Raw genomic sequence first — 23596 nt, forward strand, 5'->3', positions numbered from 1 at the left:
AAAAAAAAAAAAAAAATCCAGCAATATGTTAGAGACCTAAGTAAGCTTCCTCAAGGCAAAATAAAAAAAAAAAAAAAAAAAAAAAACAAAAAAAAAACATAAAATCATTTGAAAAACTTTTAGGTCTCACTCAGTAAGGAAGGAATTTAACTAGAAATTTGTTCTTTTATTGTCTCTATATGACCTCATAGTAGATGACTAGAAATCACACTTTCAACAGTAGTATAAGAGAAGGCAGAATGTATTCAGAAAGAAATACTTGAGAAAGCACCTGAAAGTCAGATTTTACATAAACAGGTTTCTATCATTCTGAGACCCCTTGAACACACGAATGAAGGAAGTACGTGTGAGAGATGACCACCAGTCAAGGGACAACCACAAAATAAACAGCCTTAAGGCAAGCCAAACACTCTCTGAATACAAAGCAAGAGGATCCATGGGAGCTGGCAAAAAACGGATGCGAGGCTGCCAAAGCCAGTATACCGGTCCTCTAGATCTCATGTCCTCCAACCAGCCTGCAGGGCTGCCCGCCCACACTTCAGAGCGCTAACATTAACGTTTCAGGAGAGAGACTCGCAGACACGAGACTTCAGTTCCATCATGAAGCTTAACGTGATGTCAAGATCGTGCAACACCATTGCTTAACCGTTCACAACTGAGGGCCAGAAGCACTTTATGAATAGACTCAGATCAGATATGGCACGCCAGTCCAGGTCTCCTGGCTCCCAGCTATCCGAACGCCATATAGTCCCAAAGGCCAGCATCCCCGCTTGTCTCTGAATCCTCAATTAAGGCCACATGCTGAACTCTGATGCTGCGTCGTGCAGCTCGGCGGACAGGGGGAAAAGGCAATTTAATTTTCTGGAAGTTAATTAAAATATGGATTTTTATACACAGTATTTCATATCGCCATATGCTGTGTTAGGGTGAGTGTTACTTCCAAAAATACGAGAGCTTCTCCGATAGAATTGGATCTGAGATCAATTCCTAGCTGGCAGCCTACACACAGCCTTGATTCCTCTGGGGATACATAAAAGGGCAGCTGCCAGGGCTGCGCCCACTGATGCTCAGTGCCCACCGTGCAGTTTGAATGGAGCAAATCTACCCAGAACTTCTCACTTCAATCCAAGGCTAACTATTAACGGCAAAAGGAGAAGAATAAATAAAGCAGCAACCCTGAGAGAATAAAGCCCCCACGCCTGCTGCTAAGGCCTCAAGCTTCACTACCCCATTGCTTGTCTTAAGATCATTGCAGCAGCTAAAACGTATGACGTCATAGCAAGCAGCAGCACGCATGGGGGTGGGGACCAGAGTTATGAACAAAACACATAGGCAACTGAGTGTGGGCCTAGCCCATGCTAAAGTGATCTGGCTAGCTTTCCAAGGGCAATCGCTCTAAGTGGCGCTACATTCGAGGAACTCGTTAATGTTCCTATTCTTAACCACTCATAAAGTTCTATTTGGACTGTGGCGTTTAAGGAAGTGAGAGAGTTGGGAGCAAGATTATACATAGTTCTAAAATGTCCATGTGCTGGCAACAATGCCAAGCACTTGGTCCATTTGGTATCATTTTAAATACAGCCTGTTACAGATAAGGTTTAATATAGGGAGCTGAGTTTCTGAGGAGGGAAAGGTCATCATGATTTAATGGTTGTGTATGCCTCAGACATTCAGGGCCTTGGGCAAATGCTGCCTTGTAGAGACAATTACTGCTCTAGCAGAGTTCTTGACACTCTTCAGTTCTTGAGCAGCAGGGGAGATGCATGAAGCTCCCATGTAAAGAGTTTTACACAGGGTCAGAGGCTCGCGTCAGCTCTTCCCAGACTCTGGGTATATTGCTTGGTACCTAGAGCACCAAGTCCCTGGTGCACAATTCCCATCCTCACAGGAACCATAGAGCCACTGTAACCAGCAGGCATCTTCTGCTTAGGCCATCTGGAACCTCCATCTCATGAGGTTCCCTGGGTTTCAGCCTTCCTTTGTTTACACACCTACCACAGAGGGAGGAAGGGGCAGGGGAGGATAATAAAAACCTTTTCAAAAGGCCATCAGAGCACAGAAGGCCGATTCACTTTGTAATTAACGGCATTCATACTACGACATACAAATTATATCCTCAAAATTAAAAATAAAATGTTTCATGCCAATGTGCCTCCATCTAAAACACCCTGTGATTACAATGACTAATTAGTTCTTGGTTGTAAAGCAGACAGACTGCGCCTGCTAACACTTTACTTCTGCTACTCTTCCTTCTCCCACTGAGCGACTATGGTTAGGAAAGTCACAGTTGCAGGCCCTCAGTCAGGAAGAGCTCTGAGCTACAACAGATGAGGCTGGCTTTGCCATTACTCCCCAAAGCTCCTATCTTGTTGAGTCTTAAGAAAAAAATGAGGACTGGGGAGATGGCTCAGAAGGTAAGAATATTTGCTGCATAAATGTGAAAGCTTTGGTTCAAGACTCAGAACCCATGCAAAGCATAACGTGGAACGATATGAAATGCCAGTCTTCCTACAGGGAAAAGGATGGCAGAGACAGGAATGCTGGGAAGTTGGCAAGACAGCTAGCCCACTAGAAGAAGCAATACCAACAGCAAAGAGACCCTACACCAAACAAGAAAGAAGGCTATTCCTAAACATACACACACACATACACACACAGAGGGAGAGGGAGAGAGGGAGAGAGGGAGAGAGGGAGAGAGGGAGAGAGAGAGAGAGAGAGAGAGACAGAGAGAGAGAGAGAGAGAGAGAGAGAGAGAGAGAGAGAGAGAGAGAGAGAGAGAGAGAGAGAAGGAGGGAGGGAGGAGGGAGGGAGGCATCATACAAGAGAAGAGAAAGGGGCAGAGAGAAAAGAAAAAAGTCTAAGTGTTGGTATTTTGTTACTTGAGGGCACGGAAAGAATGCTGCTGGCTATGGAATCTGGCAGACATACTTAGAGGCCCTGATTTTCTCTTTTATAGCTGAACCATGTTATTTAGTCATTAGTACCTAAATTGCAGGTTGGTTTGGGGAATCAGCTGAGGAAAGGTACATACAGTACATAAATCAAAGCTGACACAGAGTGAAGTCTAGAGCAGCCTTCCTGCACGCTGCAGGTGCCAAGGAAAAGGAGGTCCCAAAATTTCGCAATAAAAAGAGGCCATTCTCAAGGCCTTTCTCCTCCCCAGCCTCTTCCACAGATTAAAGGGCTCATAAATCTATCCAGGCCCCAGGAGACAAAGGCCACCCTCCAGAGAAAGGTGAGGAAGACCATGCAGGCCATGGCTCGGCAAAGGCGTTGAGAACCCTCTGGGGAAGAACATGCCAAAGCCCAGGGAAGCCCTCCTCACAGAACGTACCCTGCAGGATCTGATACGATACTTTGTTTCAGGGTCCCCAGGACATCTAAACAACTCCTGACAACTCCTGAGTACATCCTGAGCCGTGCCTTAGCTACATGAAACTGCCACTGCTTTGCTACATCCTCCTCCTAGACCTTCTCCTATGAGCTGAGGCTCAGTCTAGGGCAAAGGTTCTCAACCTTCCTAATGCTGTGACCCTTTAACACAGTTCCTTATGTTGTTGTGAACCCCAATCATAAAATTATTTCATTGCTACGTCATAACTGTGTTTTTCCTGTGATGAATCATAACGTAAATATGATATACAGAATAGCTGGTATGTCACACCCGCTCACACACACAATGGGCGGTGACCCAAAGGTTGAGAACCACTGACCTAGGGCTAAGCAAGTACTCCATTGCTGAGCCACACCGTCTGCTCGAGAGTAGGAGTAGGGAGACTAAGGAGAACGGGTAAGGAATGAAAGGAGAGGGAAGCTCAATCATTACTGCCATAAGAAAAGCCCATGAGCACAACGTCTTTAATAACATAACAAAAAGCCAAACACGAGACAGGCAATGTACAACAGGAGCACACACCAACTAGGACTTTCCTGAAGCCAGACCCCAGGCCCAGTGAGGCCTCTCTAATTTGAGGCCATCTTCACTGCCCATAAAGCTCCTCCTCTTTTGACATCACTCTAGCCATTCCTAAACATGACCTGGGACCACTGTGTGCACTCAGAGTCCCTTGGCATAGGGAGGCAGAAGAGGAACAGGTGCCAGGTTAGAGATCAGAACCCAGCCCAGACCTGTACCCGCTGGGCACACAAACAGCGTCCAGCCGGAGCCATCTGCTGTCTTCTCTGGCCAGAAACCCCCTGTGGTAAATACAACCCCACAAGAGGACACACCCCTGCCCCCACCCCCAGCCAATCCACCAGTTCAAATCGCTGAGCTCAAACAAAGGAGCCTAGAACAAAGGGCAGGAGACAGGAGCTTCTCCACACTGTTCCTGTGACCCTGGACAACCACACAGGTGCTTCTTACCACTATCCCTCCATGCCTGGGGGTGACCCTGGGAAGACAGACTTCCTGCTACAAGTTTCCCAGAGAGACCTCAACCTCTCTTTCACTTTGAAAGAACGATCCCCTGATCTGTTCTGTGAAACCACCAATAGGAAGCTGAGTCAGAAGTCTCCCTCCCTTCCCTCTCCCATCCATTTCTAAACCCGAAATATTTCCAGAGCCCCACTGATATTCCTCAGTCTTCCAGGGTCCTGGACCAAGGTGCAGGTGCACCAGCTGAGAGAGGGAGCTGAGCCACCACCTACCAGCTGCCTCATTACTGTGAAGTTACTCTCTTTCCTTACTTCCTCTCCTATGAAATGGAGTTACTCCCGCCTGATATCCACACAAGGTTCTTTCTGACAGCATCTCACGGGAAATGTACAAACTCATTTAAAGCAGAGCAACACTGTCAGAAGCCTGCAGGTAAATTGAGGGCTGCGGGCTCCCTGCCAGGGTGTGGGTTGTTTTCAAAGGAGCCTGGCAGGGGCTGGAGAGATGGCATAGCATTGAAGAGCACTGGCTGCTCTTCCGGAGGACCAGGGTTCCATTTCCAGAACCCACATGGCAGCTCACAACTGTCTGTGACTCCAGTACCAGGGAATCTTACAGCTTTATAGACATACATGCCAGGCAAAACACCAATGCACATAAAATAAAAATAAATAAACAATTTGAAAAGAAGGAGCATGGCCTGCCAAAGCCCTTCCACAGTGATTCTGCTCAGCCACAAAGCAGTACAAGCTGAGGCTAAGCAAGAATCCACTGAACCCCAGTCACAGACTGAGTGGCCCTCCATGCAGCTCCTTCTGTGAAAACCAGAACATCCTCCTGTTCATTCGCCCTGGAGCACCCAATGTTACAGGAGAACCCATGGCGCCGGGTGCAACAGGAGGAGGATGGAGGCTGGGAGCAGGCTATAGCAGCAAAATGCATGGGTAATTAAGGTGCAGGGCAACGCCCCTCCCAAGGAGAACTGCCAGGCAGAAAGGGACACAACCTGTCAGCCACCTGCAGCCGAGACATACAAAGAAATTAAACACAGAAATAATCTTCACCTGGCACGCTCTGAATATATGTTGTACGTTCTAAGCATCAACACGCTACTCAATGCCCTTCCTCGTGACCTCCAAGTTTCTATTTTTAAACCAGGAAGTAGTGATTTTTTTCCCCAGCTTACCCTAAATCTCCTAGAATAAAGAGGCACCCTGGAAACATGGTCCCCATGAAGAGGAACCTAGATTGCCCAAAGAAATGGCTGGTCCCCAGGATCTTGGAAGATAATATACAAGAAGAATCCAACATGGTCCCCATGAAGAGGAACCTAGATTGCCCAAAGAAATGGCTGGTCCCCAGGATCTTGGAAAATAATATACAAGAAGAATCCAGGATGTCTTGTTTTACCAGAAAGTAACAGAATTCTCTCAAAGACGGAAGAAAAAATGGAGATGTGCCACACAGACACAGGTGAGCCAAGGGTGAAATGAAAAGCAGCAGAAATTGGAAACTCGGGAGTCCATCTTAGCAATAAACTGACAAAGGCCGACGGGTGAGCACAGAGGGTGCTGAGGTCGAAATTGGACCCCACGAGTCGGGTCTCGGTAGACGCTAACTCTTGCTCTGACTTGGATACAACACACAGTACCGACATTATTTCAAAGTGCCTCTCTGTAGATTTTTATAGGAGAAGAACAAGTGATTATTCAAAATCTGTCCTGCTAGGTGACATTCTGAAAAGGACACAAACCACCCACACAAAATGCCAACAGCAACTGTACGGCCCACATCTAATCAAGAGGAACTGGTGAACCACCCCAAAACCAAGGAACTGATTTTAAAGGAAAACTACAACCTTAAAGTTGTTCAAATATTATAAGAGATAAAGCAAATCTGAGAACTGTTTTGTTTAAAACAAAAACTAATGAGGGAAAGACGTGGCCACAGACAAGGCGCTAATCATTCAGTGGGTTAACTGCCCACGGAGAAAGACGAATGTTAGCCTTGGCTTTTCAAGTCTCATCAGTGTAACTACTTGGGCTCCTCAAGAATTTGGGGTTCTATGGGAGAATCTATGGGTTCTTAGGAGGTGTTTAGGGATCTAGAGATAAAGGGCCATAGCATAACATATCCTCAAGATGCTTCAGAAGCTGGATGTGTAAGCACACACTAAGAAATGAAAACTAAGTTAAATATAACAGTGGATAATGTGAGTTAGGTTTCCCAAAAGGCATCCTGTGTTTATTTTTCTGTAGTTTGAAATAAGATTATTTCCAAATAAAAGGGGTTTTGCTTTTGTTGTTGGTTGTTTTTTGTTTTTTTTTTTTTTTTAAAGCCATCTTTTTTCCCCAACCACAGATTCCATCGCTACTGGCATCTCTTTGCTCTGTTGATTTCCTGCAGTCAGAGGCTCTCTTTTTCTTAGTCCACAATCTTTCCAGTACATAACTGCATTCACAGTCAAGGTTTCCCTGGCTGACCACAGCTCATAGACTTGGGTGGATGCAGACACAGCTGGGGGCCTGGTCAAGCACCACCGTGGAGGACCAAGGCCATGTCCCCAGGCCTGACTGCTGAGAAGCCCACAGGTGAAGAGGAGAAGGCACAGACACACTGTTAACAGTTCATTCGCAAGTAGCAAGCTGATATGAGTGACTTCTTGCAAACGTGAGAGGAAGGGAAGACTTGAAGAAGATTTAATTTCACTCCACCATATCACAGCAAGTACGGCCATTATTTTCCAAGCCGACAACCATATCTTTGTTTCACTCCACTCAAATACCCCTGCCAACTAAAGGACCAGTAGGCCAGGCTTGGGTTCATCACCCCCTTATCAAAAGGGCCCCTCACCTCTGTTTCAAAATCCAGGACACGCAGAGGACCTGCCAGCTCATTCTGTGGGAATAAGACCCACCCCAAGCCACGTCAGAAAAACACAAGTATACTAAATCCCCAATAGGATTCGTCTAATCCAACTTGTTACTTGGTATCATTATTTTTGTTTGCTTGTTTGTTTTTTACTTTGTGGAATAATTAAATAAATCAAGTGAGATATTTTGGATGAAACATGGTGGTGAGGGGGATGGAAGGTGGAAATGGATCTGTTACTCACCAGTGGCCTGGGCACCCACTAGAGCATCCCCTTTGCCATGGGGATATTGGTCACACATGCACTTCTGAAAAGTCCCTCCCATTTCAGGAAGGCTGCTGACATTCCTACCAGCCCCTGACAGATTTCTGCCTAAAACTGGAAGCCATCCCCCCATTTGGAGACTGCAGATGGCTTATTTGCATATTACAATTCTCCTACTTGATGACTGTTTGGGGGGATTATAGGAAGAAGCAGATGGATGGACAAACTCAGTGTTAATGTGTCACTCTGGCGAGGAACCAGGCTAATAATGCATCTCTAAACAATACGCTTTCAACACAATTCATAAAGTAATGTTCATTAAAAGGTTACCGGGAACTAGCAGGAGTGCAGATAAGGACCAAAATAACAAATCCAGAAATACCCTGGCCGTGGTTTGTCCGACTTTACATTTTTATGTTCAGTCTTTACGTTTGAGATCAGAAGATGGAAGAAATTAACAATTTCAAGAATTTAGGCAAAACAGGCTATTGGTTATCAAAAACCAAAGTGGAATTATTATAAAAATTAAGGGTTGGAAAGCAAAAGTTTTAAATAGCAACATAAAAAAAAGCAAAAAACCTGAGGCAGTAGCATAAGTTCAGACCAATGTCATCCCAATTTTGTTCCAAATGATCAGAAAACTTAAAAAAATATATTATTTCCCCCTTCCCTTTCCTTACTCCAACCCTTCCCTTGCTCCCTCTCAAATTCAAGAGTTGTGTTGTGTGCATCAGTTGAGTCTGGGTAGCCCACGATCACGTGTTCTCTGTATTTTGACGGGTTGTGGTTTTCTGTAATGGTCTCCTGCCGCAAAGAGAAGTCTCTTGATGAGGTGTGAAAGCTACACTTACCTACGGCTCTCAGGAGAGATATTGGCCTCATTTATCACAGGTGGTTTGCCATATAATTTCAGTAAAATTGTTTCATCTCGAATTACTCAAATTATGGCTTTAATTCTCTACAATGTATCACTCAATAGTAGGTTTGAGAAACAGGCACCTGTTAGTTCCTAGACTGTGTCCAGTCATAAGTAGAGAACTTGGGATAATTAAAAATATCCCTTGCAGGAATACTTCAGGAAGAGTTAAGGAGCAATAGCCACGGTCTTCCCTTTCCTACCTGATTTTAGCCTTGAGGCTTCTGTGTGAATCAGGAACTGAGTGCAATGAAATACAAACACAGCACACAAAGGCATCCGGTAGCTGCAGCTATGGGTTGTTTCAAAAAGTAGGAAGAAAGCAATGCAGAGATCATCAGGACAGAATTCGAGCTGGGTGGGAGCCAACTGTTGTGCACACTTCAAAGACACAAATTACCAGAGTCTACCAGAGTAATGTTATAATATGTAATATGATCGGTTATTCCAGTCCTAAATTACATAAATGCTTTACCAATAAAGATACTCACTGTAAAATTATCTTTAGAAGAGAAAAATAGGTTACAGTGCCTTCACGGATTGTTAATTATGTAAACAAGTATGCAAATATAAATATCTATAGATATTAAAATGTTTACGTTCATTCTGTTTTTAAGATGGGGTGATGTTTTTATTTTAAATATGTTTACTGATTGTGTGGGAAGGTATACAGAAGTGCAATGCCTGTGGAGACCGGAAAATGCTTTGGAGCTCCTAGAGCTAAGAGGGACAGCAGTTGTGAGCTGTTGGACATGAGTGCTGGGAACCCAACTTGTCCTCTTTTCAAGAGTAGCACCGGCTCTTAACCCTTGAACCATTTTTCCAATCTCACCAACAAATTTTTTATAAATGTTTTTAGTTGAAATAAAATTCCATCACTTCCCCATTCCTTTTCTTCACTCCAGCCTCTTCTAAGTATCCTCCTCCGATTCCTCCCGACCAGCCCCCCACACACACACACTTTCAGGTTGATAGCCTCTTTTTCTTTGACTATTGGTAATTTTAAATAGTTTTAAAGAGCCACTAAAACAACACAATTCAGTGTATACACGGGTCTTGTTAATCATTTGAAATTTAGTTGATATCTTTAAAACTCCACAACTTTCCCATAAATTAGAGTATAAATATTTTACAGTAATGATTTCTGATAAGAAAATTACAGGAGCACAAACCCGTGAGTTTGGGGTTGCTGTGTCACAAGTGTTTGGAGACAGCCCTAAATGTCACCTTTGAGAGTTTCTTCCTCCTTTATCTACTCCCCAAGCATGGTGGAGTCTCTCTTGGGAAGTCTTCCTCACCATTCCCCTTTCCTCCAGCCCCACTGCTGGACTGTTAGCTAAATTCACCCCTTTCCCATATCTGGACTTCTACATCAAGCCCCTGGATGTTATCCCTCAAGCCAGCAGTGAGCCTTTGCTTGAATTCAGTTCCTGGTCTGGAACCTCGTCCTCTGTAGGCGCACGAGCCCTTGACTTAGCTCTCCTGTCTGTCAGTCCCATCAGTTAAATGGAGACAACAAATGCCAGAACCTGCTCAAGGACACTGCTCTAGGTGACGCTTAAACGAGCAACCCAAGATTAGAATAGTGCCCAGTGCCGAAGAGACAGTCTGCTGGATGCCAACATAAAACACACGTGTGACATCGAACAGACACCCTGCAGTCATGGCTGAGTGGTTGCTTTAGGCATGTCTTGATTGCATTCAGCAAGGCTCTTTTAACCTAGGTTTTTAAACTTTTAAACTTTGGTTTCCTGACCAACTAAAACTACAAGAAAACCATATTAAATTTTAAACCATCCCTCCTATCTTTTCAGAAAACCTGAAGATACTGCATTCATAGGACCAGGAACCCAGGGAAAGAATCTTACCAGTCTCTGTTCTGTTCACGCCGGCTGAAGTGCTGGCAGGAGAATGAACCAGGGCATACACAGTACACGGGAAAAGTGCTAAAAGCTCAGGAGCCCTAGTGAGCATGTAGTAGGCTTATTCCATTAACATCAGACGCTGCCTTTTTCATTATGCTATCGTACATCCGGAAATAAAACCAAGGTTAAAATGAGTATTTGAGCTAATTTTAACATGTGACAAAGCTGAAGACATTAAGAAGCAATGATGCACTGAAATGGCAAACTAGGTTAGCAGTGAGAGTCAAAAGAGGGACTTACTAATCATGGGTGTGGTTGTCAAAACTGATAGTTCTGTGGGGTTTTAAATAAAGAAGTACTTTATGATAAAACAGTAGTAATATTTGTTCCCCTAATGATTTCATGAAGATTTATCATATAGCTACCCTTTGTGTTCAATCATGTGTAGCATCCTCCAACACTAGACTCACAGCCTTTCCATATGCTCCTCTCTACAAAACATAAAAATACTACCTACTCTATACACACACACACACACACACACAAATTACTTCTTTAATTAGTTCAGTGCATAAAGAATTTGACATATTCCTCCCTATTGATTCTAATTTTTCAAGTAATTTCTGTACAACCAACTAGCAGAATTGTAACTGTACCTGTATACTGTGCTTTCCTTGCAATGGGACAAAACTCAATTGTTAACTTTCGGGGGAAAAAATGGGTCAAAGACTTCAGTGTGAGTATCCTATGCCACCTTGCTTTTCTATGTGGGTCTTCTGCTGGTGCTGGTATGGCTGCAGTTATGATACTCAGAATGAAACACAGGGCCTTAGCATGCCAAACACACAAGTATATACAACACAGATTACTAAACATGTATTCTGCAAAATGTTATGGTTATTGTGGGAAAAATATAACAATTGCTGCTGGGCAGTGGAGGAGCACGCCTTTAATCCCTTCACTTGGCAGGCAGATGGCAATTAGTTCAAGGCCAGTCTGGTCTACGAAGTGAGCTCCAGGGCTGTTATACAGAGAAACCCTGACTCGAAAAACAAAAACAAAAACTGTATGTATGTATGTATGCATGTAATGTTGGCTACTACTGATCAAGAAGAAACTAGGAAGTCCTGGAGAAAGCCAAAGCCCAGCCAGCCTCCAGATCATGACTCCCAACAATGCTCTCTGAGATACAGCTACTGAACCCTAATTTTATCTTTCTTATTTACTGAACTACAATCTTCCATATGATAAGGAAAATAATGGGTGTAAAACACTGTTAAGTTACTAGTGAAAGTTATCTACATATTTATGTTGCTGTCTGAGTTCTACAGGACAAACATTACATTTTCCAGAGAAAAGCAATGTAGAATTATGTCAATGAAGATCTCTTTGCTATGTCAAAGTGTTTATTTGGTTTTCTATTTAATTGTTAAATTTTCCACAATGAACATGTTTTAATCAGGGAACATAAAACATGTGGGGAAAACTGACAAATGAATACTACATTTTAAAAACTCACTTCATTCACAAAAATACAGAACAATTAGACAGTTACTCTTATGGTTTTAAAAACTGCTAGAAGCTCTCAGTGAGCACTTCCTGCAAACAGATTTAGAGCAGGTGCATAGACTCATCCCACAGAAAGTCCTTAGCTAGTCAACACTCAGCAGTGATTGGCTTGTTCTACTCACTTGGCATAAGAGAGGGCAACACATGGCCAAAGAGTTCACAGTGGCTGGAAAGGGCCAAGGACCGAGAAAGCTAAGAGCAGGGAGCATAGAGCATTCACTAGACCTGGGGAAGGAGCATGGGGGGGGGCAGTACTCATCCTTCTCAGGATCACAGGCAGTTCAGCACCTATATGTCTCTGTGGGTCACAAAGTTTGTTCCTAGGTAGTAATGCTATAATAGCATCTTCTGAGTAGAGGAGAAAGCATGTCTCTTAAGAGGCCTTATGTTCTCATCCATATCTATGTCTCTTATGTCTCATCCATATCTATGTCTCTTAAGAGGCCTTATGTTCTCATCCATATCTATCTCTTTTTCCATCAACTGCATCACCACTGTAACAGCTACCTCATTTAGAGAATGGGCAAAGACCAAATGAACACAGGCTCCATTGCTGGAAAAGGACACTATCACTGAGCACAGTGGCCTCTATAGTCTCCTTTCAAGACAAAGAAACCCTGCGCCTGGGCTTCTCCACTTCCAGAGCTTTGGTGGTAATAGCAAAAGTAACAGTCAAACAAGGCTCACAACTCTGATGCATGAGAGCATTTTGCTGGGTGCTGGTTGCTTGCCCCTTTCCCCGGAGTTTGCCTTACTAAAGAAAATAACTACCCTGTCCCAATTCCAGGGCCATCAAAGACTCTGACACAGATCTTCAGTGGGCCAGGCCCTCCTACTCCCTGAAGCCCAGCCAATTCAATTTCCTTGACATTGGGGCTCAATCAAGGGTTCTCATTTCCTCCAAAAGAGGGACCTGGCTAGACCAGTAGAATCTCCAAATCTAAGAGAGAGAGAGGCTTTTTACCTCTTTCTCTTGTCAGAAAATATGCATTTTCAGCAACGCACACCAGAAATTTTGTCTAGATTTTGAAAACAAAAACAAAAAAAGTAAGACTCTGCTAAGAATGACCAACATTTCACATTGTCTTAATAAAAATTGTAACCAGGCTAAAGAACCTTGCTTCGCAAAGAAATGTGTTAAAGAAGCATGTCTCCTAAAGTTGAAAAGCTAGATAAATGGCATCTTGCCCAGAGCCTTCTTAAAAAGAGCCAAATAACTGAGTCTAACCAGCAAAGAGGGAAAGGGAGAGACGGGCATAGAGCAAGCACAAAACCCTTTAGAAAGCGGCCACACAAGATCCCTAGTATTGTCGCAATTCTTCTGATTTACCAGGCAGCTTCCCAAATAAGGCACAGGCAATTAAGATGAGCTTAGACTTGGTGAGGAGGTGGAGAGGGTCCTTTCACGTCACTGAAAGAAAAGTTAGCACTTCAAAATGGCTATTTAATTTTTCTGGTCACTTCATACTATGTACACTGTGAACCAACTATTGCTGAACACCATGCACAGACCACAAGGTATTATGTGGGACAGACTTCTTAAAAATCCCCCAAATACCAAAGAGAACTAGAACTTGATCTTTAGTTGACTAAAGAGGATCTGAGAGGCAAGCACAGGCAGCATGGGGGTGACTGCTGCTTCCCTCTGGCGCTCTTGAAATTACTAAATATTGGGAACTACAGGGAGCAGACTTGCTTGGGAGAAAGACAACTGTGTGGCTCCTTCTCAAAAGCCCAGCCATTGCTGGGAGTTATCTGAACACAATATTTCCCTTTTAATTTCCAGTGACATCAGCTGCATATTCTGAAACAACAAGCACTGTTTTCAGCAGGAAGTCAGGTCCTCCCCCTAACCTGATTTCCCACCACTAGTTTTACAGGGAAAGTAAATGAAAAGTAAGCAATCTAACCGTCATAAAGAATAAATACAGACTTTCATTTCTGTAACTGAATGCATTTAACATTGTTCTTATTACCTGTACGGTTCTCAGAGCCCGAGCATGTCCTTGAGAAAAGTAGTCACATACTTAAACTACTCCTACGGTATGATCATATGGACAAATTATCTAAAATCTAAATTATATAAAGACTGACCATAATCAACATAAGTGAATCTTGGAAACACATAACAAGTAAAAAAAACTCTACCCACAAAGGGCCATGCATTACATAAATGCCTTCACATACAAAATATCCAGAACAGGGGCAGCCGAGGTGGCTCAGTGGTTGAAGCACATAGTGTTCTTATAGAAGATCTGAGTTCAATTCCCAACACCCAGGGCAGGGAGGCTTATGACCACCTGTGGCTCTAACTCCAGGACATCAGAGGACTTTTTCTGGCCTCCACAGGCACCTGCACTCAAGCCCATACCCGCACACAGATGCACACACACATGTAACTAAAAGTAAATCTAGTCTAGTCCAATTCACAGAAAGGCAGACTGTTGATGTCAGAGCTTGATCGTCTGGGCCTTCTAGAATCCTGTGAGTGCTGAGGCCAAATGGTGCGACTACCAATGATACATTATTTCTATCCAAGCAATGGACCTGATCTGCAGCAGATAGCAGTGGTGTTTGCAAAAGTCTGTGCATGTACTTAGAACCCTTGAGTGGTTCCTTTTAGACATGTTTTAAGTAGGTAGGTTGTACTGTATATTAGTTATATCTCAAGACCGAGGTATTTGTAAGTAAAATGAGAATGTACTCATTTTGCCTAACATACTTAGCATACCCCCAAATGAAATCCATTCTCTTCATTACTTTCCATGCTCCTATCTCCCGTTCCTTTCCCCGCATAATTCAAACATACATCTCTTGTCCTCTACAGTCGGAGCTACATTTTGCAAACTTACCATACTGAAGAATACCAGTGGAACTTACTAAGCACCAGCTATGATTTCTGACATATGAAGGAGAACCTGGGAATGCACGCTTCTATAAGCCCTGGTGTGGCAAAATAAGAGGGCCCAGCAGCAAAGGCCTGCACAACACCCATGGGCTCATAACTGAGCCACGGCACTAAGCATCGAGCAGAGCTACCACTGCCAATCCAGCCACAGTCCACACCCAGGGCCTCTCCTGGAAAGACTTCTTCCTTCTTCTTCTGAGGGGAAAACCAGACAGAAACAACGATCCCACTGACAACCAGAGTTCCTGCACTGATGGGTCACAGGCTGGCTTTCTGTACCATCTCTGCTGCTGAGGAACTTAACACCAGACATCCCTGAGAAAGCACTATGCAGCTAAAGCAAACAGGATTAAATAAACACCGATCTCTTCACATGGCTGTTTCTGGTGTACAAAGAACAGTTTGTTGCTAGAACTTAAGGAACCACAAATGATTATTGCGGGAGGGGCGCGAGAGCCAAGTTGTCATTATAATTCCTATGTGGACACAAGAGAGGAGCAACTGGGCAATGATCCCGTAAGTGAAGAAAACCTATTTTGTTTCTTTGTATGGTGTCAAACACCAGGCCAAGGCCTTAGCCACCTCACTCTCTTTCTGATCGCAGTGAGAGAGCAAGGATTAAGTACCCCAAGAAGGAAGACTTTAGGGACCAAAGTTAACCAAACTCATCTTGTGAGGCAATGAAAGACTTTGTGTGTGTGTGTGTGTGTGTGTGTGTGTGTGTGTGCCAATGTCACTGTGAGACAGTGAGTTTAATAATGGGGAGATCTGCCAACAGTGCCAACTTCCCAAAGCACCTCAAATTCACACACATCCCAAGGCCAGGAGAATCCAGGGCGTCTGGCATGCTGAAGCCAGAAGGAAGAGAAGCCAATGAAGTTCTAAATGGCATTCCTTGTCCATTAACTTGTAGGGCCCTGAGGATGGGAGCAAACATAGATCAATACAAAAGACATTTCAGTTTCCAGGAACAATTTCAACCAGGAGCAAAAATAAGGAAAGAATCAAAATAATACCAATGGTCTATTGTTTATCCATTGTCACGTGTTTACCCATGAAAATGCACTACTCCTATAATCATGGAATTATTCAAGAAATACAGAATTTAGGATATATTTCTCTTTTTAAAAGTCCTAAAAACCAGCTTAAGGAATTTTTAGAAAGCTAATACTTCACTTAGTATAACCAAGTAGTCTTAAAATAAGATATCTGTGGGTCTACTCCCCAAAACCAAAATGATAGTTAATTTCTATAAAATAAAAGACTGACAACAGATATTTTCCAGGCATGAAGATGGTTCAATAGGTGAAGACCTTGCACAAGCCAGATGACCTAGGTTCAGATCCCAGCATCCATGTAAAGGCAGGGTGTTGTGGCATATGTCTGTATCCACAGCACTGAGTGGGACAAGTGAATCTCAGGTAAACACTGGCCAATCAGCCTAGCCAATCAGAAGGCTCCAGGTTCAGTGACAGATCCTGTTTCAGACATTAAGATGGAGAGCAATAGAGACCCTCTGACTTCAACTTCTAGCCTGAAGAAATACACATATCACATACACATACACACATATGCTATATGCACGTGGTGAGCACGCACACACACATACACATGAGAGAGAGAGATTAGTATGTGATACCTACTCTAAAAACATTAAAAATCTAATTTAATAATGGAAAAGGAAAATTATCTGTGTAATTTGCCAAAGTCAATGACTTGGGAAAAGATGGTGCTTGCCCACAGTTGCACATGTTGGTTCTCAATTCAAATCATACACGAAGTAAAGACTGTAAGGTGATAGTATGGCATACTGATTGACTTAGTAGGACCAATAACTCCACCCTTAACATAGCAGGTCCGCTACACAGTTACCATCAGCAACACCTTCTTCAGTGGTCAAGTGTGCTGGACAGTTTTGTGTCAACTTGATATAAATGAAAGTCATCTGAGATGAGTGAACCTCAGTTAAGAAACTTCCTCCATAAGAGCAGGCTGTAGGCAATCCTGTAGGGCATTTTCTTAATTAGTGACCAATGGGGGAGGACTCGGGATTAATGTGGGCGGTGCCATGGATGGTGGTTCTGGGGTCTGTAATAAAGCAGGCTGAGGAAGCCATGAGGAGCAAGGCTGTGAGCAGCACTCCTCCATGGCCTCTACATCAGCTCCTGCCTCCAGATTCCTGCCCTGCTTGAGTTCCTGTCCTGACTTCCTTCAATGATGAACAGTGATGGGAGTGTAAGCCAAATCAACCCTTTCCTCTCCAAGTTGTTTTGGTCATGGTGTTTCATATCAGCAACAGTAACCTGAACTATGATACCAATCTTGTAGTTGGAGCTCTCAGGGGCTAAATGTGATTTTTTTTGAGAGCACAGCCATGATCTATTATGTTGAGGCTTCCACAAGGATACACTTACCTTCCTTACACAGCCTGCTCCTCTCCAAGGCCACCCACTCTCTTCATCAGGATCTTCACGTTCAGAGCCCACATTCCCAGCTATTCTCCTTGTACCAAGTACTACCTGGAGGCTGCATATTGGGGATTCACACTCTTGATATGGGCTGGATAACATTCTTCACTCACAGGTATTTTTAAAAGCCCTTCCTAAGGATCAGCCACTCTAGGTATTTTGAAGCCCTCAAGGTGACAAAGGCTGCCCCATAGACAGAACTTCCAGTTTAACGTGACCCTTCTGGCGAGCTCAGGCCACTGACTTTCTTGGACTTGTCAAGAGTTGTCTGGGGACAACGTCACAACATAAAAAGCCTTCAATGGGTCTGTTTAAATCAACTGGGCATCTTTGCTTTTCCTTCGGTCCTAAATGTCCTCTGCAAAATCGGCAAGGAAACCTTCATCTTTACTCACCGTGGTACTCAGGATACCGGACCCTGAAACTTGGTTCCAAAGAATTCTTCCTTATGATCTCGAGGATGCTATTTCATCTTTCCACTTTCAGTCACAAATGGGGATGCTTTAGACAGCCACTTCATTCCATCACGTAAATTACTGTCCGCTAAACGCCCAAGATTGCGAGTGCTGGTGAGAAGGCTCAGCAGATTAAGGGGCTTGGAGCCACGAGTCTGATCCTCAGAACCCATGTAAAGATGGAAGGACAGCCGGGCGGTGGTGATGCACGCCTTTAATCCCAGCACTCGGGAGACAGAGACAGGCAGATCTCTTTGAGTTAGAGGCCAGCCTGGTCTATAAGAGTTAGTTCCAGGACAGGCTCCAAAGTTACAGAGAAACCCAGTCTCGAAAAACAAACAAATAAATAAATAGTGGAAGGACAGAATCAATTCATTGAAGTCATCCTGAGACTTTTACGTGAATGCATGCGAGTGCACACACACATACACACACATGAACACACATACACTCATCATTTGTGCACACACACAATACTACTATTAATAATGATAATGATATTAATAAAACTAGTGACACCTGAAAGCCAAGATTGCATCCTTTTTTTAAATTTTTTTCCAACATTGCAAGCAAATCTTTTATTTAAAAGATTATGCATGATAAAGCATATCTTGTTTTCTTGGCAAACCTTGATACCCCATGGCTATTGTTTTAAGTTAATTTGTTCTTTGAAACTTTCATAACGCATACAACACAGTCTAGTCACACTCATTCTTCTGCTCTCCTTATCCTTCTTCCATTTGCACCTCCTCCTTACCTCCTGCCACCGTTCCCCATCCTTACCCTTCTTCTCACCAGCCCCCTTCTTATCAAGTCTCCATCCCATATTGATGACTTTTTGTTTTTGCTTTGTGCCATACTGAATTTAACTAGGGATTCACACAGGCTTGGGTGTGAAGCTGTCCACTAGCGCAGGGGTCCCTCACTACAGGGCATCCATCCCCGAAGGCATTGATTCATCCAACAGCATTCATGTCATTAGCCCCCTTGAGTGGTGTAGAGCCACACACTCAAGTATAACTGAATGTTAACTTAGTCTTCCATAGCTCATACAGGTAATCACTCTGAAAACAGAAAGTCCTTGTCTGTTCCTATGAGTTGAAACATATTTTCTACATTTTCTTCTAGCAATTACAAAGTATCAGGTCTTTCTTGAGATCCTTCATCCATTTCAAGTTGAGTTTGTTCAAGGTTGGACAATGGGATCTAGAATAAAAGGGAGACAAATAGGAAGGGAAGAAGTGGAAGGACCCTGTTTTCAGGTGATATGGTTTTGTATATAAGATGCCCTCAACACTTCACAATAAATAATAAAGAATCTCTTACAGCTGATTAACACTTTCTGCAAAGTGGCAGTATGCAAAACTAACTTACAAAAATCTGTAGTCATCCTGGGAGCAGAGAGATGACTCTGTGGTTAAGAGCACTTGCAACACTTGCAGAAGACCCTGCAACATCCACATGGTGACTCGCAATAGTCTGGAACTCTAGTTCTGACCTCTGTGAACAATTGGTATACATATAGTACACATACATACATGCAAACAAAATATTCCTCATAAAATAAAATACAATCTAAAAGAAATTTAAATATTTTAAGAAACATTTTTAAAATCAGTAGCCTTCATTTATACCAGTGGCAAACATACTAAACAAGACATCAGGAAAACAATCCCATTCAGAATAGTCACTAAAATAAATGAGTAAACAAATAAACAAATATTTGGGAACCTAAACAAAGAAGTGGAAGACCTTTATAGCCAAAACTGTAATACATTAAGGAAAGAATTGAGGGAGACACCAAGAGACTGAAAGGCCTCCTATGCTCATGGATTAGAGGATTTCTATAGTAAAACTGGTCATCCTACCAAAGCAATCTACAGAGTCAATGCAATAGCAATCCAAACTCCAGTGCTATTCCTCACATACAGAAAAACAATGACAAATTCATATAAAAGGAAAACAATCAAGAATAGCCCAAACAATCCTAAATTTAAAAAAAATACTGAGGGAGGTATTGCTATACCTGATCTCAAATTATAATAAAGAGTCATACTAATAAAAACAGTATGGTATTGGCAGAGAAAGAGAAACATAGATCAATGGTGTAGACTAGAGCATCCAAACAACTCAGCTATTCGATCTTTGGAAAAAAAATTCAAAAATACATACTGGAGAAAAGACATCAACTTCAAAAATGATACTGGGAAAAATCAGATATCAACATGTAGAAGAATGAACTAGATTCCTTTGTTCAGCCTTGAACAGGACCGCATCTTAATTAGCATAGCTCCTCCCCAAATTATGACACTGCACTTGCAGACTGTAAGTAGTTTACCCACTACACATAAGGATAATGAAGGCCTGGGTCTGCTACTGCATAAAGAGAGCTTGGATTTATACCCACAAAACAGTTGTGTGGTACTAATTAAATATATAGGCAGTTTTTAATATATAATATGTAAATATTGTTTTTATATTATAAGCTATATATTTTATATAAATTAATCATACATAGTATAATATGTGATAATAAATTATACAATTATATGTAAATGAATATAAGTATAATGTATATTATGTTAACTATGATATTGTAGGATACTTAATATGTTACATATGTGATGGTAAAAATTTAATACATGTTAAATATGCATACGTATAAAATAATAAATATATAGATGCATATATTAAAATGCTACCATCTCCTTGGAGTATTATGTGAACATTCGCTAAAACTAAGGAACATTAAGGGCCAAAGATGACTGAGCAAGTGAAGGTACTTGCCACACCAAGCCTGGTAACCTGAATTTTACCCCCAAAACCCACATAAAGATAGAAGAAACATCCATAATGTTATCCTTGGGCCTACACACACACACACTGCTCACATGCTTACACATATACACACAGCACACATGCACACAAACACACACCTACACGTATGGGGGGAGCTCTTCAATTTGAAGATTAAAACCTCATCGTGCTCACATTTTACGGTAGAAATCTAAGCTTTGCTTCAACTCCAGCTGACAGTCTCTTTGCGTTGTGCCTTGAGGAATAATTTTATTTTCTTTTGGAACAGCTGTGCAAGGGAGACTGAAGACTCACAAAGGCATCTGCAATGCTCTCAGATTTCAGGTCTCTGTTTCTCACGATCCTCTGCCTAGAGAATGTCAAAGCAGCTTAAAATAACACATCCCAGCCCTCTCAAGTTGTCACTTCACGTGAGAAGCATGAGTCAAAAGCAAAACGCGTGTTACTTCCAAGCTAGGTGAGGAAGAATCCAATCTGTTAGTTCTGTTCATTAAGTTCCATGGATAGACTTCTCCAATAAATGTGAGCGCGATGAGGGTCCCTTAAAGGTTCTAATTTTAAAAAGCAAAATAATCATTTCTAAACATCTATTTTTCACTGTTTATGTATTAGTAGCCTCCCAAACACAGCTCCATTTTTATTTCAGCAGAAACCAAAGACAAAGAAACATCTTAATATTCTACAAGATAATAAACACTGCCCATCGTTACATGCCTAAGTGTTTGAGAAAGAAAAGATTCCCCTAAACCATGGCATGAACTGCATTTACTCCATGAATGTGAAGGAGCCATTTGTCATGGCTTCAACAAGTTATTTTCATTTAACTTTACATGGGACAATTCTGTATGGATGAAACACAAGCCTAAGAGACAAGCTATGGGAGCCGCGCTGAAGCTTTAGTCATTCAAAACTGCAGTAAGTAAAAACTGAAGTAAAATGCAACAGTATGTCACAAGTAGATCCACGTGCAATGTGAACAGGGAGCCTGTGTACGAAAGCAAAGCTCTGTGCCTGCTCATGGACCTTCGGAATCTGTGCCTGAAATGCATAGTGGCTTCAGCAATAGGGACTCACCCTCTACCCCTTGGGGGCAATCAAGGCAATAGCAATAGGCTGTATGTTTAGGCCCCTCTTGGACAACCCCAACTAATAACTCAAAAGGCGACTTGTCTTAGCTGGCATTGGGGGTTTTATTACATGGTCTTAGGCTCTTGGAGGGAACATTGTCATCCCAGATGGGAAAAGATCATTTAAACTCTCTGTATACTTATACACTGACTCACATGCATTATAGGGTTTTCTGGACAGGCAGTTAATAGTATGAGTCCTTATGATATATTAACAACCTTAGTGTTAAAGCCCACTCCCTGAGAACTAACGTTCTCCATGAAGGCACCATGCAAGTCTCCAAAGGAAGGAAGCAACCAAAAATCTTACCCAACTGTGAAACCTATGAACCACAACCATGGTGAGAATTATACCCTAAACCAAAGAATGTAATAACAGCAAGCATTTCTAGGTAGTGACCAATAGCTCTCTAATTGGACTTAAGCATAGAATTTTAGAGATTAATATATGCTGACTCCATTGGAATTAAGTCTAGTTCTTGCCTATGCCTGACAGGGAAAGGAACACATGCCAGATAGGAAGAAACAGCGCTGACTATTCTGGCACTAGAATTTTAAACCTTCTCTAGATTCATTCGACTTGGTGAATGCTGTATTTGTTCATATGTGTTGCTATACCAGGATACCTGAGGCTTGGTAACATAAAGAAAAGAGGTTTAACTCACCATTTTCAAGGTTGAAAGTTAGCATGACATGTATTGTATGCATGAGGTTCCCCTAGAAGCACCACACTGTTGCTTTCCTGCAAGGAGAGACCCTGAGATCCACAGACATGAAACCCAGAGCATGTTCAAGTATGATCACATGCCCAAGCATGAAGCCAGATAAATGGGGTCTCCTAGCAACTCTCTAAGGAAAGCCAGTAAGAAACACTTTATCAGTTCCTTCCCCTCTCCGGGAACTTTCTACCAGGCTCTCCCTCTCAAAGATCTCATGCTCTCCCAGTGTCTCCACCCTAGTGAACAAGCTTCTAGCATACAAACCCTCAGAGGGCACACTCACTCACACCAACCCTCAGAGAGAAAACTTACACCTGGTTACAGCAGGTGTCTGCAATGCTGAAGGCTTCCCTAACTAGAAATGGCATAGATGATGTCAAATTTCACACAATGAGTTTCACGATATGCAATCTACATTCTATTACATAAGAATATTTACATAAACATGAAACATACACATGCATTTAAGTACTCGGTAGCATGACTGCAGTATGATTGCAATGTTGGCACCAGTCCTCCTCATGGAGGAGCCGTGTACAAAACACCATTCCCTGGTTCTCTCCAGTTCCTAAGTCCCACACGCTGTACAGTGCTCCGTCTCTGCAGGCCGCAATGGTTTCCTTGCCCCTCTACATGACCATTTCATCCCTCTTTGTGTCACTAGCTCTGTTGTGCTTGATGCATGCGTCCTAGATGGACAGATGACCTCCCTGATGGTATCAGTCTAGGATAGAGTTTCTTCCAGAAGCCGAAGAGCCTGAACGAGTATAACAGGGACAGCAAGAAAATGAGTCAGCAGACGGAGGGGGATGGTTATCAGCTAGAGTCAGCAGACGGAGGGGGATGGTTATCAGCTAGAGTCAGCAGACGGAGGGGGATGGTTATCAGCTAGAGTCAGAAGCAAATATCTTTGTGAAATAGCACAAATGCCCCATCCATGCCTAGAAGGAAGCCGATCTCTACCCACAGCCCTCCCTGCCCAACTTCTACAAGAGACCTAAGGGTAACTCCCCTCTCAGGAAACCCTGGGAAGGTGACCATGGGAACATCTGTCCATACACCCAGAGGCTAGAATTCACCTGTCCTCAGCAACAATCACAGGGGCTATGTCTCTATAGATTCCAAGCCTCCTCTGCCTGCAGTAACCTCCCTTTATCCACTGACCTCTAAGCCAGTGCATTAGGCAATCCTCCTTTCCTTCACAGTCACCATATCCAAACAAGCCCAGGCCCATTCTG

At 42.8% G+C, this 23596-nt stretch overlaps 1 protein-coding gene across 1 annotated transcript in view; it reads right to left on the reverse strand.

The window, feature by feature from the left end:
• The window catches only part of Sh3gl2 (SH3 domain containing GRB2 like 2, endophilin A1), a 166639-nt gene that overhangs the window by 113792 nt on the left and 29251 nt on the right, over nt 1-23596 (reverse strand). The window lies entirely within an intron of this gene.

The sequence above is a fragment of the Alexandromys fortis genome, unplaced genomic scaffold (assembly GCF_014885135.2).
Source record: "Alexandromys fortis isolate MF-2015 unplaced genomic scaffold, M_Fortis_MF-2015_v1.1 scaffold_64, whole genome shotgun sequence".
NCBI lineage: Eukaryota > Metazoa > Chordata > Mammalia > Rodentia > Cricetidae > Alexandromys > Alexandromys fortis.